Source organism: Entelurus aequoreus, linkage group LG05 (genome assembly GCF_033978785.1).
Source record: "Entelurus aequoreus isolate RoL-2023_Sb linkage group LG05, RoL_Eaeq_v1.1, whole genome shotgun sequence".
Lineage (NCBI taxonomy): Eukaryota > Metazoa > Chordata > Actinopteri > Syngnathiformes > Syngnathidae > Entelurus > Entelurus aequoreus.
The window spans coordinates 17668591-17686302 of NC_084735.1; the positions used below are offsets into that span (position 1 = coordinate 17668591).

The 17712-nt window shown below is 40.2% G+C and overlaps 1 long non-coding RNA gene across 2 annotated transcripts in view; it reads right to left on the minus strand.

The window, feature by feature from the left end:
- The window catches only part of LOC133649632 (uncharacterized), a 32359-nt gene extending 15241 nt beyond the window's left edge, over nt 1-17118 (minus strand). The window contains exons 1-2 of one of the 2 annotated variants that reach the window (XR_009826103.1): nt 16327-17118; nt 15659-15781 (exon numbers count right to left, since the gene is read on the minus strand). This is a non-coding gene — a long non-coding RNA (uncharacterized LOC133649632). Of the gene's footprint in view, nt 1-15658; nt 15782-15857; nt 16114-16326 lie in introns of those variants that run through there. The other variant, XR_009826104.1, reaches the window with a different exon arrangement.
- Nucleotides 17119-17712: the final 594 nt, after the last annotated feature.

Here is a 17712-nt window from a genome sequence, read left to right on the forward strand (position 1 = left end):
AGAGCGGCCCATTCTTTCACAAATGTTTGTAGAAACAGTCTCCATGCCTAAGTGCTTGATTTTATACACCTGTGGCCGGGACCCCTGATTCTGATCATTTGGATGGGTGGCCAAATATTTTTGGCAAAATAGTGTATACCGTATTTGTCGGACTATAAGTCACAGTTTTTTCCATAGTTTGGCCGGGGGTGCGACTTATACTCAGGAGCAACTTATGTGTGAAATTAACACATTACCGCAAAATATCAAATAATATTATTTAGATCATTCACGTAAAAGACTAGACGTATAAGATATAGTATTATTCATTAATAATTTGGTTAAAATGTATTTATTTTAGCACAACATAGTTTGTAAATTGTAATAAATAATTGTAATAAATATGTACCGGTACAATTATTTTTCATCAGTTTTCTTGAGTTTATTTAATACACACATATAATATTATTCATTATTAATTTAGTTAGAATGTAATTATTTTAGCACAACATAGATTGTAAGTTGCAATACATTTTTTAAATAAATTGTAATAAATATGTATTTATTTTTGATCAGTTTTCTTGAGTCTACATAATTATGTTTATTTAATAAACATATATAGTATTATTCAATATAAATTTAGTTAGAAAGTATTTATTTTAGCACAACATAGTTTGTAAGTTGTAATAAATAATCGTAATAAATATGTACAATTATTTTTCTTTAGTTTTATTGAGTGTACATGATGTTTATTAAATAAACATATATAGTATTATTTATTATTAATTTACTCAGAATTTATTTTAGCACTGCATATTTGTATGTAAATGTATTTTTCATCAGTTGTTATGACTCCCTTCTTTTGTATTATTTTTTTTTAATCACCCTGACCTAAGCCTTGATAATTAACACGTGGTTTCATATCATTTGACAACGTTGCAAACTTTAAATAGGTTAGCTATAATTATGGAATACCACTAAAATCAAGAGTAAGATGACTGATTCAGTGTGAATATGCGAGTGGGCCCCGGGGCCCTCTGTAGTGGAAAAGTTGTGCCGCGATGTCAAAAAGGTTACGAAACCCCGGCCTATGAAAGCCTTGAATTGAAAATACCAGACATTTTTAATTAAAAAAAAAAAGTATGACCAATAAATGTTTGCCATATCTCACTTTGCAGGTTAATATCACATCTTACTAGGGCTGGGTGATATATCGATATGCACGATATATCGCGGGTTTGTCTCTGTGCGATATAGAAAATGATCGTGATATTGGAGTACACGTTCTCACGCAGTTGCTTTTAGTTGCGGGCATTACACTGCATGCGTTTCCCACTCTTTCTTGTCTCTCCTTCTCACAGAGACTTAAAACAAGCGCACCTTCTTACATACGTCACGTGTGCAACGTCACACACTCCCGCGGAGCAGAGAGGTAGCGACATGGTAACATTAGCTGCGATGCTAACGGTGCGGTGCGGGTGGTAATATGAGAGAGAAGGTGCGAATCTGGTAACAAATGAAGGAAGCATTAATTCCCAAGAAAAACAGCAGGGGGTCCATCGTCTGGCGGTGGTTTGGCTTCAAGCGGGAATATGTTGAACATTTATGCGGTAAAAGCGTTGTTACAAAAAGTAGCATTACTGCTAATGTAGCATAATTTGAAAAGTCACCCGCTAGAGAATGAGGAGTGCTTGAAACTCTGCATGTCAACATCTCCAATCGGTGCCACACCAACAAAATGCCGAAGCAACCATTTCCAGATCAACACCGTATGAAAAAAATAGTCAACAGAAGGAGATAACGTCCGCAGGAACCTACCACATAGTGAAGGACATACACTATTTGATTTCCTATTATGCAGCTCATTTTTATTTGACACTTATTGAAATATCTTGTGTGACATCATGCACAAAAGTGCACTTTATTTGTTTTAAACTATTGTAGTGGCGTTCTGTACAAAAAGTGCACTTTAAAGGCCTACTGAAACCCACTACTACCGACCACGCAGTCTGATAGTTTATATATCAATGATGAAATCTTAACATTATAACACATGCCAATACGGCCGGGTTAACTTATAAAGTGACATTTTAAATTTGCCGCTAAACTTCCGGTTCGAAACGCCTCTGAGGATGACGTATGCGTGTGACGTAGCCCGGCGAACACGGGTATGCCTTCCACATTGAAGCCGATACGAAAAAGCTCTGTTTTCATTTCATAATTCCACAGTATTCTGGACATCTGTGTTCGTGAATCTGTTTCAATCATGTTCATTGCATTATGGAGAAGGAAGCCGAGCAAGCAAAGAAGAAAGTTGTCGGTGCGAAATGGACGTATTTTTCGAACGTAGTCAGCCACAACAGTACACAGCCGGCGCTTCTTTGTTTACATTCCCGAAAGATGCAGTCAAGATGGAAGAACTCGGATAACAGAGACTCTAACCAGGAGGACTTTTGATTTGGATACACAGACGCCTGTAGAGAACTGGGACAACACAGACTCTTACCAGGATTACTTTGATTTGGATGACAAAGACGCAGACGTGCTACTGTGAGTATGCAGCTTTGGCTTTTTTTTGCGTATGTACGTAACTTTTTTAAAATATATAAGCTTTATGAACCTTGGGTTAGGTGAACGGTCTTTTGGGCTGAGTGATTGTGTGTGTTGATCATGTGTTTGAATTGTATTGGCGTGTTCTATGGAGCTAGGAGCTAGCAGAGGAGCTAGGAGCTAGCATAACACGTACCGTACCGTACGTGCGCGTCACGTACGTAACTTTTTAAAAATATATAAGCTTTATGAACCTTGGGTTAGGTAAACGGTCTTTTGGGCTGAGTGATTGTGTGTGTTGATCAGGTGTTTGAATTGTATTGGCGTGTTCTATGGAGCTAGGAGCTAGCAGAGGAGCTAGGAGCTAGCATAACAAACACGCAGGTGTTTTTATGCAGGATTAATTTGTGGCATATTAAATATAAGCCTGGTTGTGTTGTGGCTAATAGAGTATATATATGTCTTGTGTTTATTTACTGTTGTAGTCATTCCCAGCTGAATATCAGGTCACCCCCGGCTCTCACAGCATCTTCCCTATCTGAATAGCTTCAACTCCCCACTAGTCCTTCACTTGCACTTTACTCATCCACAAATCTTTCATCCTCGCTCAAATTAATGGGGAAATTGTCGCTTTCTCGGTCCGAATCTCTCTCACTTCATGCGGCCATCATTGTAAACAATAGGGAACTTTGCGTATATGTTCAACTGACTACGTCACGCTACTTCCGGTAGGTGCAAGCCTTTTTTTTATCAGATACCAAAAGTTGCAATCTTTATCGTCGTTGTTCTATACTAAATCCTTTCAGCAAAAATATGGCAATATCGCGAAATGATCAAGTATGACACATAGAATAGATCTGCTATCCCCGTTTAAATAAAAAAAATTCATTTCAGTAGGCCTTTAATTTAATGTTGTTTTGATATGTCATCTTAGTGACATCATGCACGAAAGTGCACTAATAGCTTGTTTTAAAATGTCTGACAATCTTGCACTTTCTGTTTTGAAATGACATGAATGTTTGTGCCACTGCTTAATAACTCTTTAATAAATACACTTTTGCTAAATTGACTTAGTTGTGATTTCCCTCTCTGCATGAAAGTTTAAAAGTAGCATATATTAATGCAGTATGAAGAAGAATGTTTTAATGTAGACACATAGAATCATCATACTGCTGTGATTATATGCATCAAGTGTGCATTCAAGGCTAAGGCAAAATATGGAGATATATATCGTGTATCGTGACATGGCCTAAAAATATAGAGATGTTAATAAAAGGCCGTATCGCCCAGCCCATTTTAGTTTCACATTTGTTGTTTTTCCAGTTTCACCGGTAGAGTCTCAACTCTCCCGCTGGCATTGAAACAGGAGTTCAGAACATTGAGAGAAAAAAAAATTATCAAATTTTTCCAATATTTGATGAAGGGAATTTAGTGCAACACACTTCCGGTCCTCCACGCTCGCCACCGCCATCACACTTTCTCACCCACCTCTGCCATCCATCGCCCCCACCCTCCAGCACGTTCCTAATGATCTTCGTCAGGAGCGCCAACAGTTCACGAGCACAACACAACGCCAGCCGGAGTGCACGGCTGGCGAGGGGAGCGTAAAGCAACAACAACAACAGGAAGTCAACACAACAATCACACAAGAAGCAGGAAGTCACTTGAACAATTCGCTGGAAACCCCGAAAGAAGCCAACTTCCATTTGTGTTGTTTAATGTGAGACATTGCTCTCTCTCTCTCTCCGCCCCTCGTTTGGGCACCACATAGAAACACTTAAGCTCCGCCCACTCCGGGGTTCAGGCACGCGCGCACAAATGTCAAATGAGCACACTCCAACTCCATCCTTTGGGAGAGGAGGAGGGAGTGAGGGGCGGGGGAGGGGCTCGGCTCGCCGTGACCCTGACTTCCTGACTCTTTCTCTCACGCCGTTGCCGTGGGAGACGCTGCCGCAGCGCCCGTTGCCGAGGTGACGGCCCGCCGGCTGTGCGAGCAACAATGGCGGCCTCGCGAGCGCCCCAGCTGCTGTCACCTCATCAGCCAACACACACACACACACACACACGTTAAGACTTCTACCTGCATTACACCACCTTACTCACACACACACGTCCCCCCCCCCCCCCATCTCCCCGTCTTCCTTCCCCCTCTGACAGCCTCCTGCTTCTACTCCCTCTCTTCATCCCTGCCACTCTGGCCCTCTCAGGAAGTGTATGTTCTCACTCTACTCGCACGCACACACACACACACACACACACACACACACACACACACACACACACACACACACACACACACACACAGTATGCAAACATCTCTCCTGGAAGAATCCTGCAGTCCCTTGGGGGCCCACACTGCCTCTAAGAAGTGTTGGGCGGGGGAAAAAAAAAAAAAACAACCCATCAAGAGACCCTTTAGATTATCTCTTCATATTGATGTGATGACAGGATTGCCAGATTTTGTGTGTGTGTGTGTGTGTGTCTGTGTCGCCCCCCCCCCTTTCGAAACAAACATGTGCAATCACACAAAAAACTCCAGCAGACCGACACACACGCGGGAAAAACTCTTTTTAAAGAAACACAACTCTGTGTGTGTGTGTCTGTGTGTGTGTTTGTGTGCGGCAGACAGAGCGATGTTGTGTTGTGTCGAGTGTGCGTCTGCGTGTTTTCCCCATCCCTCAGTCCTCTTTAATAATTGAGCTGATTCTGTCCAGCTTGTTAAGGAGGTACACAGCAGCCTCACACTCTTTCTCTCCCTCCATTTCACTCCTCCTCTCGTCCATCCATCACCTTTCTCCCCCTCGCCTATTCTTTGACCTCTGCATCGCCTCTCGCAGTTTCCTCCTCCTCCTATAGAGGTGAGAGGTCAAAGCGACTGCAAGAGTAAACATTGCCATTGAACACGTACTAAAAAAAGAGCAAGAGCCACAGAGGGTAACGTAGAGTAGGACTGGGCCATTAAACGTCATTAATATATATCGCGATACAGAACCGATACCAATTAAAAATGCATTCCATAAAACATTCAATTATTATTTTTTCTTCGTCGTCGGAAGTTGCCAAGAAAGGTTGCACAATTCGTTTGACGATATATTGACTTGCAAATGATTGCTGATAAACAATATTATTGCCATTATTTCTTATTATGAGACCAAATTAACCACAGATGGAACGACAATACCGTATTTTTCGGACTATAAGTCGCAGTTTTTTTCATAGTTTGGCCGGGGGTGCGACTTATACTCAGGAGCGACTTATGTGTGAAATAATTAACACATTAGCGTAAAATATCAAATAATATTATTCAGCTCATTCACGTAAGAGACTAGACGTATAAGATTTCATGGGATTTAGCGATTAGGAGTGACAGATTGTTTGGTAAACGTATAGCATGTTCTATATGTTATAGTTATTTGAATGACTCTTACCATAATATGTTACGTTAACATACCAGGCAGCTTCTCAGTTGGTTATTTATGCCTCATATGACGTACACTTATTCAGCCTGTTGTTCACTATTCTTTATTCATTTTAAATTGCCTTTCAAATGTCTATTCATGGTGTTGGCTTTTATCAAATACATTTCCCCAAAAAATGCGACTTATACTCCAGTGCGACTTATATATGTTTTTTTCCTTCTTTATTATGCATTTTCAGCCGGTGCCATTTATATTCCGGAGCGACTTATACTCCGAAAAATACGGTAATAATAATGGAAGTATACCATTTCAACCAACCATTATTTTGATTGTCGATTAGTCAACGATTATCTTAACAATCAGCCGACTAATCAGATAATAAAGCGTACACATATTTAATGGCTCTAATCCACTTCTAAATGCAGCTGAAGTTATTTTAGGCATTTGCTTACGAACAACATGATGACTAACTAATTCATAAATATTTATTTATACTGTAACTGTGCTGCTCATTCAGCTGTTACACAAATTACAAGGATAAACATTTTTTATATATATATTGCAGTAGCGTTGTCCCGATACCAATATTTTGGTACCGGTACCAAAATGTATTTCGATACTTTTCAATATTTTTCTAAATAAAAAGGGGACCACAAAAAATGGCATTATTGGCTTTATTTTAACAAAAAATCTTACGGTACATTAAACATATGTTTCTTATTGCAATATTGTCCTTAAACAAAATAGGGTTCTATAATAACACAAGGATAAGATGCTAGATTTGTTGCTAGCTGTTTTTAATTTTTTTTAAAAAAGGTCATTAAAAGTGTGTAAACACTAAAAAATCTCCACAAAGTACTTTGTACAAAAAGCAGCAACAATTGAAATTAAAGCTCCAAGCAGCGATGGGCGGGACCGACTTTGAGGGCTCATAAAATCCAAACCGTAGCAGTAATTGAAACTCTTTCATCAACTTTTAATCAGAAGGGTTCAATCTCTCTCCTGTGCTAATTTGAAGCCGACACGACAAACGCGCTCAGAGGAGATAATGTTTGAAAAAAGGTGACTGTTTTTACACAACTTTTGTTTTGAAGGGGGAATTGCAAACTTCCTGTTGATTTTTGCTGGGGGTTGTCAGTGTATGAAATATAGGTATAAGTGAAACCTACATAGAGGTTTTTGTTTCATGTCTCTACGACATTCCTACTGGAAGTTAGAGGCAGTTTTGTCTGTTTTCTTCCTAGGGGGCGCTGGAGCGCAATTTTGAGTTTTGGGGTTTGGCTTTTTGATTAGATCGCAATTTTCGCCAGTCCTGATGTGTGTGTCCAATTTGGTGAGTTTTGAAGCATGTTAAGGGGGTCAAATTACAGCTCAAAGAGGCGGCGGTATAATAATAAAATGCTAGAAAACAATAGGGTACTCTGTCCCAAAGGGACATCGGTCCCTAAATATGGCAAAACGATAAAAAAACATGTTAATACTAATTAATAAAAAATGATTTTAAATGTATGTGTACATTTTTTTAGCCTTTTTAAGGAAAATCATATCACAGCAAATTAGCATAGTGACCACACCCATAACCCCGCCCCCACCGCCACAGGTATCTTGGTAGTTTAGGGGAAAGTCTGGCATTATCGCTTCATCCTGGATAATATTCATGACAAATGTGTGCTTTGTTTTAAAGATGTGCTATTTGGATTTACACTGTATGAAAAACTATTTGAAAAGGAATTTTACCTTTGCAACCTCATTATACTATTGGCTAAGTTTTATATTCAATAGGTTTCTCATTGTCCCATTGGGTTGAGTTTTTCCTTGCCCTGATGTGGGATCTGAGCCGATGTCGTTGTGGCTTGTGCAGCCCTTTGAGACACTCGTGATTTAGGGCTATATAAGTAAATATTGATTGATTGATTGATGATTGATAAATGTAAGTTTCTCGATACCCGACCTGTTTTTTGTGCCTTTGAAAAAGAATTAAAACTCTACGTTAAAACACTCTCTACCTCTAACAACCAAAAAGCTGTGAAAACGATGATGCTGTGCTCCAAATTTAAGTTATTTACTGAAATTGAGTGAGCCTATGGCTTTGCACTTTGTTTGTTATATATATATATTTTGCATTCTATTTTAGTTACTTTGAATTTACAACCCCCTGGCGCTGTTTTGTACTGTTTTGGATTATTATTTCTCAACTGTTTGTAAAGGTTGACATTTATAAATAAAGGTTTATAAAATTAAAAATAAAATAAAATGTCTGGCATTATTGGTCTTATTTTAACAGAACGTTTTATGATACATTAAACATGCGTTTATTATTGCAATCGAAGAACAATGTTGTCCTTAAATAAAACGGTAAACATTCTAGACAACTTGTCTTTTAGTAGTAAGTAAACAAACAAAGGCTCCTAACAGGCTGCTGACTAAACAATAACATATTGTGTCATTTATCTACCTATTCTTTTTTTCTTTCTTTCTATGATTGTCACACACACACACTAGGTGTGGCGAAATTAATCTCTGCATTTGACCCATCACCCTTGTCCACCCCCTGGGAGGTGAGGGGAGCAGTGAGTAGCAGCGGTGGCCGCGCCCGGGAATCATTTTTGGTGATTTAACCCCCAATTCCAACCCTTGATGCTGAATGCCAAGCAGGGATTTCGTTAACATTATGAATCTACTTGTTCATTTACTGTTAATATCTGGTTACTTTCTGTTTTAACATGTTCTATCTACACTTCTGTTAAAATGTAATAATCACTCGTTCTTCTCTCGTTTGATACTTTACATTAGTTTTGGATGATGCTACAAATTTTGCTCTCAATCCAGTACCAAGTAGTTACTGGATCATACATTGGTTGTAATTAAAGTTCTGGGTTTATGAAAAATAACAAAAGATTTTGTGATGATAAAAAAATATCTATGTAATCATTGTAGTACAGCTCGTTATAGTCAATGTTTGTATAGATCCCAGTGTTTCCCACACATTCATTTATTTGTGGCGGCCCGCCACGAAAGAATTACGTCCGCCACAAATAAAAAAATTAAAACTTTTTTTTTTTAAACAAAAAAAGAACTTTTTTTTTTTTGGTCCTGTCCAGCTTCTCAGGCAAATCATATAGTTGATGTAGATGCCCATATAGGCTGTTCAGATTTACTTTACAAAAGAGAAGTGTAGGATACTTCTCTTGTTGCCTTATTTGTATTTGACCACTACTGTTTTCTGTTTATTTGTTACTGACTGTGGCAGGACACCTCTGCCTCTGTTTCACTTTATGTTGCTGGTAAATAATATGGTTGTAGTAGTAGGCTAAAGTTAAATTATTTAGTATGCACTAATTAAAGGGGCAGAGCTTTAAGAGACATTTTAGCTTTTATATTTTATAAGATATATTTTTTGTAAGAACCACAATTAATAAATATATTTCAGTGAATACCTTATTGTTCAAATCTGTATATAAATATGTACATAAAGTGTTGTAATTATATTGTAAAATGGATGGATGGACGTTTAAAACAAAACTGTTATTATTAATTAGTAAGTATACATTTTTTGAGCCTTTTTAGAGAAAATCATATCATTGTAGTAAATTATGCAAATTACTCGATGTCATGGTGACCACGCCCATAGCCACGCCCCCACCGCCACAGGTATCTTGGCAGTTTATGGGAAACACTGGATCCCCCTTTTGTTTACATTGAGGAGCGCTATTGTATCCTCCTACGGTGTGTAGTGAAACATGTTTAGCTATTCCTTGTCCTGCAGTGACAATGATACTTGTAAGAAACATACTTTATTTGTCGCCATGGAGGCGAGGATTAGTCATTTAGAAGTAGCCAAAACACTGCGGATGGACGTTAGCCGCCGGCTATGTTTTAAAGCACCTCTTATAGCGCAGCGCCTCAGTGTTTATACCTTCACATTTGTCGTTAGTTTTTAGGCCAACATGCGTCCATTCTGCCTCTTATGCCGCCACACTGTGTCTGCTTGTAAGTACTCTGTGCGTGTGCGTTGCCGAACATGCGCCTCTGCTCGTTTTACCAGCAACGTCACAAGCACCGTCATGTCCGGAAAACAAAAATAAATCACAGGTATTTTTCAGAGTTAGTATAGTACCGTTTTTAATTTTTACTTTACTAGTATCGATTAACTGTACAACACTATAACATTGTAATTCAAATGTATACTTTTAAATTAAAAACAAAAACAAATCATACAAATAAAATATACTATCTTTAAGCAAAATTTTGCACTTGAATAAAAAAAATCACTACCAAAATGAATGAAATAGGTTCTGTGTCTGTTATGGAGGGGGCGGGGGACCCTCAAATATACACAACCTGTCACAAAGTCGCATGGCTGCGGTAGGAGGATGACGTGCAGGTAAGACAAGTACTTTAAATATATAGTAACTCAGGATGAGAGTCTGTAACTTCAGTTGTTTTTCGAGCCCTGACTAAAGGGGCAGGCAGCCATTTAGAACATCCTGATTGGCAATGGCAACCAGGTGTGCGCAAGCCAATCAGGGAACAGGTGAGGGGAAGAGCGCCCGCCAAGACAAACCGGAAATGGAACCAAAATAAGAGCACTGACCAGGAGACAGAAGCAGAAAATAAGGAAACAGGACAAACAAGTGAAACGACACTTCAATTAGTGTGGCCCACCACTTCATTTAAATGTGACACGCCACTTAATTTACAGTGGCCAGCCACTTCATTTAAGTGTGACCCACCGCGTCATTTAAATGACACGCCACTTCATTTACTATGGCCCGCCACTTCATTTAGTGTGGCCTGCCACTTCATTTCATGTGGCCTGCCACTTCATTTAAATGTGACCCACTGCGTCATTTAAATGACACGTCACTTCATTTACCATGGCCCGCCACTTCATTTAGTGAGGCCAGCCACTTCAATTAGTGTGGCCCGCCACTTCATTTCATGTGGCCAGCCACATCATTTAAATGTGACCCACCACATCATTTAAATTTGACACGCCACTTGATTTACTATGGCCCGCCACTTCCTTTAGTGTGACCCACCACTTAATTTAGTGTGGCCCGCCACTTCATTTCGCGTGGCCAGCCACTTCAATTAGTGTGGCCCGCCACTTCATGTGGCCCGCCAATTCATTTCATGTGGCCAGCCACTTCATTTAAATGTGACCCACCACATCATTTAAATGTGACACGCCAGTTCATTTACTATGGCCCGCCACTTCATTTAGTGTGGTCCGCCACTTAATTTTGTGACCCGCCACTTAATTTAGTGTGGCCAACCAGTTCATTTCGTGACCCGCCACTTCATTTACAATGGCCCACTACTTCATATATTGTGTCCCGCCACTTCATTTACCATGGCCTGCCACATCATTTAGTGTGGCCAGCCACTTCAATTAGTGTGGCCCACCACTTCATTTCATGTGGCCAGCCACATCATTTAAATGTGACACACCACATCATTTACTATGGCCTGCCACTTCATTTAGTGTGGTCCGCCACTTAATTTCGTGACCCGCCACTTAATTTAGTGTGGCCAGCCACTTCATTTTGTGACCCGCCACTTCATTTACAATGGCCCACTACTTCATATATTGTGTCCCGCTACTTAATTTACTGTTGCCCACCAAATCATTTAAATATGGCCCGCCACGTCATTTAGTGTGGCCCGCGACATCAGCTTCTGTGTCTCGCTACTTCATATACGGGGTCCTGCTACTTCAATTAGTGTGACCCGCCACTTCATTTACCGTAGCCTGCTACTTAATATACAGTGTGACACTACTTCAATTAGTGTGACCCGCCACTTCATTTACTTCGGCCGGCCACTTCATTCAGTACCGCCTTTTAAAAAGCACACACTCTGCTTTCATGAAACATCCTTTAACTGTGTATGTCAGATATTTTATTTTGTATTTACTTTAAAAGTAACGCCATAATCATTTTTCCAGGTAAATAATTACTAGGGGTGAAACAATTAATCGATATATTGATTTATATTCCTTCGATTCAACTACATCGATCTGTGCTCTCGGCAAGTTGGCCTTCCGGAAGACAGGTGTGGATCCAACATCTATTTAAAAGGAAATCAATCGATTTTAAACATTGGATTTAAGAACGTCAGACTTTATATAAAGTTGAACACTTTTATTGATAAGGACTTTAAACGTTATTCAAGTCTGACTGAAAGGTCACAACAAATGCAAACGTTTATTACAACCCAACAACTTTCAGTCACAGCACCATTGCAAAAGCCACAACAAACACCACAACACAATAATATAAAGTCGCAACACAACTTGAAGCCTCTAAGGACGCGACGGACCAACTTCGTGAACATAGCATGTTAGTATTATTGAAAAAAGTAAAAAAGTAATTTATGTCTGAAAACGGGTTCACTATTAATTTACTTTTCCGACTTTCCATCTCAGGAAGTCGGCGAGTCGCCAAAACTTGTCCGCTGTCACTTCTGTTTCGTCTTGTGTCGTTTTTTTTGTCCTACAGTTGTGTTGTGGCTTTATGTTGTCGTGTTGTGGCGTTTGCATTTGTTGTAGTTTTTACAATCTCGCTAATGCTGAAAGTTGTTTTGGCGTTTGCACTTGTTGTGACTTTTCTCTGCTACCATAGCAGTTTATTAATAAGAGAGCAGCGGCAGGTCAAACCACTGCTCATTTAACTGGAACAGATTTGATTGCACTTCATTTTTGATTTATTTTGTATTTGTATTATTTTTATGTAAAAAAAAAAACAGTAAAAGTAGCAGGTAAATCTACTGTTCATTCAGCCTGAAGGTGATGTTGGTTGCACTTAATTTTTTTTATAATAATATTGCATTATTTTATGTTGAAAAACAGCCAAAGTAGCAGGTAAATCTACTGTTAAAATGTTGGTTACTGTACTTTTATTGAAAATTGCTGGAATATTGAAAATGTGAGTTTTTCCTCTTGTTATTTGAAGCTAATGTGTTGGTTGCATTTTATTCAAATAAGCTGTGAATGCATTAACTGTTATTTACTTGCTTATTATGTTAGATCCACTATGGACTGGACTTTCACAATATTACGCTAGACCCACTCGACGTCCATTGCATCCGGTCTCCCCTAAAGGGGGTGCGGGGGGGTGGTCACCCACATATGCGGTCCTCTCCAAGGTTTCTCATAGTCATTCACATCGACGTCCCACTGGGTTGTGAGTTTTTCCTTGCCCTTATGTGGGCTCTGAACCGAGGATGTCGTTGTGGCTTGTTCAGCCCTTTGAGACACTTGGGATTTAGGGCGATAAAATAAACATTGATTGATTGATTGATTGATTGCTTGTTTGCATGCATCATCTTTCCCTTAGGAGAAACAACAGCAATATAGGAAACTTCACCTGCAGTGTCCACTATTTATTTCACACTAAAACTGCTTTTTTTTTTTTAAAGTTACTAAATCGATTCGTATCCAGGCATGTGATTTGACCACAATGAAAAAGACTGAAAAAATTTCTGGGGGTCTGGGGGACGAAGGCCCCCAGCCAGGTCCAGCCAGGTCCCTTGTCCCCCCCACCAGCCCACCAGGGCACTGGTGGGGGGACAAGGGGGGCAACGCCCCCCGAAGCTCCTGGTTTTTCACCAATTTAACATGCTAAAATTAACAAAGACAGCACCATTTGAAGAAAATATTTTAGTGTTTAAAGACATGAAAACATAATTAATAGAACATACATAACCCAATTATCCTAATGAATCACTGTATATGGTTCAGTCCCAACAGTATTTAGTCACTAATATTTACATCTTGTGTTTATTTCACATCCACAGGTGTCACATTGATCAGTGTTATTATCTACAGTTTATTTACAGTATTACCACATTACTTCAGTTCACTTCACACATTAGCTTTCTCGGAGAGCCCTAACATGAGCTTTCCTTGCAAATGCATTTAACAAAATACCAAATGTAAACATTTCATTCTTTTCGCCAAAATAGGATATAAATTTATGAAAATAATTAAACGTGTTTAGTATTGTTTACTCATATTTGAATATAGGAAATAATAATAATATGAGGACACTGACATATTGCATGAAATAAGTGTGAAAATATTTACCTTCAAGATTGTTACACCACTGACAATAGTTTCAAGAGACTACATAAGAACTTAATATTACAAAATAGTATTGTATGCAAATTTATTTCAAATAAATAGTTAACTGTATTTAATAATGCGACTCTTTGAATTTCTGTAATTTCATAATATATTTTCACGTGGCTTTTTATTTTTAGAAAAACCCATTTATATTTCGCAAAGCAATAATTGGTTAATATTTAAAACAAACATGCGTATTTCGCAAGCAAATATTTTTTTAGCTTACCTCATTATTAACAACCCTGTCTGCAACTGAAGTGGGTTGTTTGGGTGGATCTTTCCTCTCGATGTAAACAAAGGATGAAGTCCGTAAGGTTTGCTCACTTTCGGTTGACATCCAAAAGTACCAGCTAGTGAAAAGTTTGTTTTCCTTGCTTCAAGTTGTTTCATATGTTTTTGGCGTTTCGCATGTACTTCCAAAGCCTTGAAACCTCGTGATCCATAGTCAATATTATCATGACACCACGTGCACAAAACCTTTCCGGGACGATCGATTTTCCGAATAAAATCACCGAACAAAGTCGTAACTTCCTTCTTCCCAACAGTATCAGTGATTTCCCTTTCCATCGAAACTTATTTTTGACATGTTTATCAATTTATTTTACTCGTAAAGCGTCCTTTCTCTCGAGAACCGACATCGTTTACATATGGAAAATGGCGGTATATTCATAACAGATGTCCTGATTGGTCACAAGGAACATATCGACCAATCAACTACGGCGCAATATAAACTACGTCTCGAATCTTGATTTAGGGTCGGAAAAAAAAAAGAAAAACGGGATATAATTTTTTTCCCCCCCGAGATTAAAAAAGACGGAATTCCGACTTTAGACGGAAAAATCACATGCCTGTGGTATCTGTTCTAAAAAACAATATTGTCCCTGAATCGTATCGGCAACCACAAATTCTAAATCGAATCGCTGTGTAAAAAAAAAAACTTTAATTACGTTTATTAAAGAGCAATTCCGTTAGTAAATAAATTACTTTTGGGGGGAAAAGTAACGAGTAATTATAATTACTTTTTAAAAGTAATTTTTTTAATCCTGCCCGGGAACAATCTTCGGATTTTTTTAAAGCATGTCTGCATGAAGTTTGGAGCATCTTGCGAGGGACTTTTCATCCTGAGCGCAACTCTGTCGTTAAAAAACAAAACAACAACAAAAAAACGAGCAAGTCAACTCCCGATCGATGAATATTCTTGTCGGGTCTTCGCATCGAGGGGGCGTCTGGCCGCAGCGACCTCACGCTGTTAAGATGAGAGGGAGGTGATTGGCTGATAGATTGGCAAGCGCTACCTTCGTGACACTGCAACACACACACACACGCTGTGGCAGCAACCCACACGCCTGGAAACTGCAGCAAGGCTCAAACAACAAAAGACACACACACACACACACAGCTTGGAGACATTGTGTTAGGTGCGCTGACACTGCCAATGAGGACAGGAGCAACATCAACGGCGCCACAAGGCCGTTGCCATGACAACTAGCCTTGTTCACACAGGTAGCATGAAGCACAATGGGCCTAAGCGGTTATATGTTCACATTCTCTCCGTCACACACACACACACACACACACTTACGATTGACTAGACAGCAGCCGCATGCCAAACTGAGGCCGTTTCCTTTTCATTCCAGCATTGAGCGAATTATCCATCACGTCCAAGAGGATGTGCCAATAGGAGATCTCACTCTTCTACTCGCAGCTGAGGGTGAGACACAGAGTGTGAGACACACGCACACACGCACATAGACAGACAGAGCATCAGTCTGCATACTAACGGGAGCTGCAGCATAGCCTGTGCACGTCTCAGAGGGGCCCTTAAATAACAAACTGTCACTGGCCAGACACTGACATTGACTCCCTCCTCTCCCCGAACCGCAGTCGAGATCGTCGCCATCCAAAGCGTCTCGCTCCCTGTTGCCTCTGCAAGATGTGCTGCCCTTGTGTTGGAACAGCTCGGGGAGGGTGGTGAAAAAAACTCCTGGGCGATGATGAGAGGATGATGACGACTGTCTGGAAGCATGGATGTGCTTGCCCAAGAAGTTCCAAACTAAAGTAAGAGCACTGGGCAGGACCGATAGTGGGGTTCACACATGGCGTGCATGTCAGCAGAAAAAGCCGACATGACTCGGCAGCACAGGAATGCATGGTCGAACCCCCCCACCACCCTCCAGCAGGTTAATGCAAAACACTCAGAATGCACCGCATAATATGTTTATAACATGCAGAGGTGGGTGATATACTCACCGAGTTGTGGGGGCGGTCAGCGGCGGAGCACCGCTCCTCTCCGGGCAAGGGTCGTTGCCTGGACTGCCGCAGCCGGGAGTGCGCGGCATTTCGCGGGTCAGCCTCCGCCGTCACTCTCCTCCGCTCCGGAGGTGGACGACAACAAAAGCGGGGAAGCGGCAGGGGAACGTGGAGAAAAAGCTCGCCTGTGAGGGTCTTCCGCTCGGGAGAGGCGCTGACATGTTCCGCGGGAGATCCCAACAAGGCAGGGATTACCCCGCGGCAAGTGCGAGGTTTTGCCGGGGCGGGAGAGTGCACCGAGCGGCCGCACGCCTTCTGCAGCTGCCGCTTGTCTGGAGCGCTGCCGTCTGCGCCGTGCCTGTTGTCACGCGCTCTCCCGGCACCCGTAGCTACACAGCTGCGCGTTTGTCCTGAAGGATTATGGGAGTTGTAGTTTTTCGCGCTAACGGCAAAACGCGCTGTTGTGTTTAAGCGAAAATCTAGTTTTAAACATTTCAAAAGTTCTAAAACACACGTAGACTAATATAATATTTACGTGAGGCTGGCACACAAATTACAACATAAATGTTTTCTTCCGTGGCGTGCAGTCTGTTAATAGACTTAATGGCGACCCGGCTAGCTAGCTAGTTAAGAGCTAGCTAGCTGGCAAGTTAGCCATAGGTCGTTTCGAAATAAGATAGATAAATACGTAATAGACAAATAGAAATATAGATAGAAAAATAATTACGCAAGTTGATGGATGGATAATTATTCAACCGAAAGCTACACTTCATTAACTTTTTAGGTACTTATCGCACGTCCCCCCCCCCCTCCCCTCGGTTTAGTTGATCCCGCTTATTCTCAAGTCTCGCGATGATCGCAGAAAGTGCAACGCTCGCAGCTGGTCACGTGACCAGAAGTGTTCGTCCCCCTCAAAACAAAACCAAATAAAGACTTAAGAGAAAGCTGTAAAAAATTGTATTTCTATAAAAAAATAAACTCCATATTCACAAATCTAGAGTAATTTTATGTAAAGCAAACATGTGTTGTATTTTGAATTTAAAAAAAAACAACAGTGCTTTTAACCTTGTTGGAGGTACCGAACCCCACCACTTTCATATGCGCATTCACTGAACCCTTCTTTAGTGACAAATAAAATGTTTGTTTTCAAATTCAAGGCAAAGTTATGTTTTTTTTACTGGTGCACAAAATGAACCGTGCATGAACATCACCTTGTTCAAAGAACAAAACCAACACAGTGCAAGGTCTCACAACAAATGACACACTTGCAAATCAGTGTGACTTCTGCTGTTGCCTTTGAGAGGCCAGTTCAGATATGCGTGGCTTCACCTTGGCAAGTGCCACTCTCATGTCATTTTAAATGACAAATTATCAAATAAAATTATT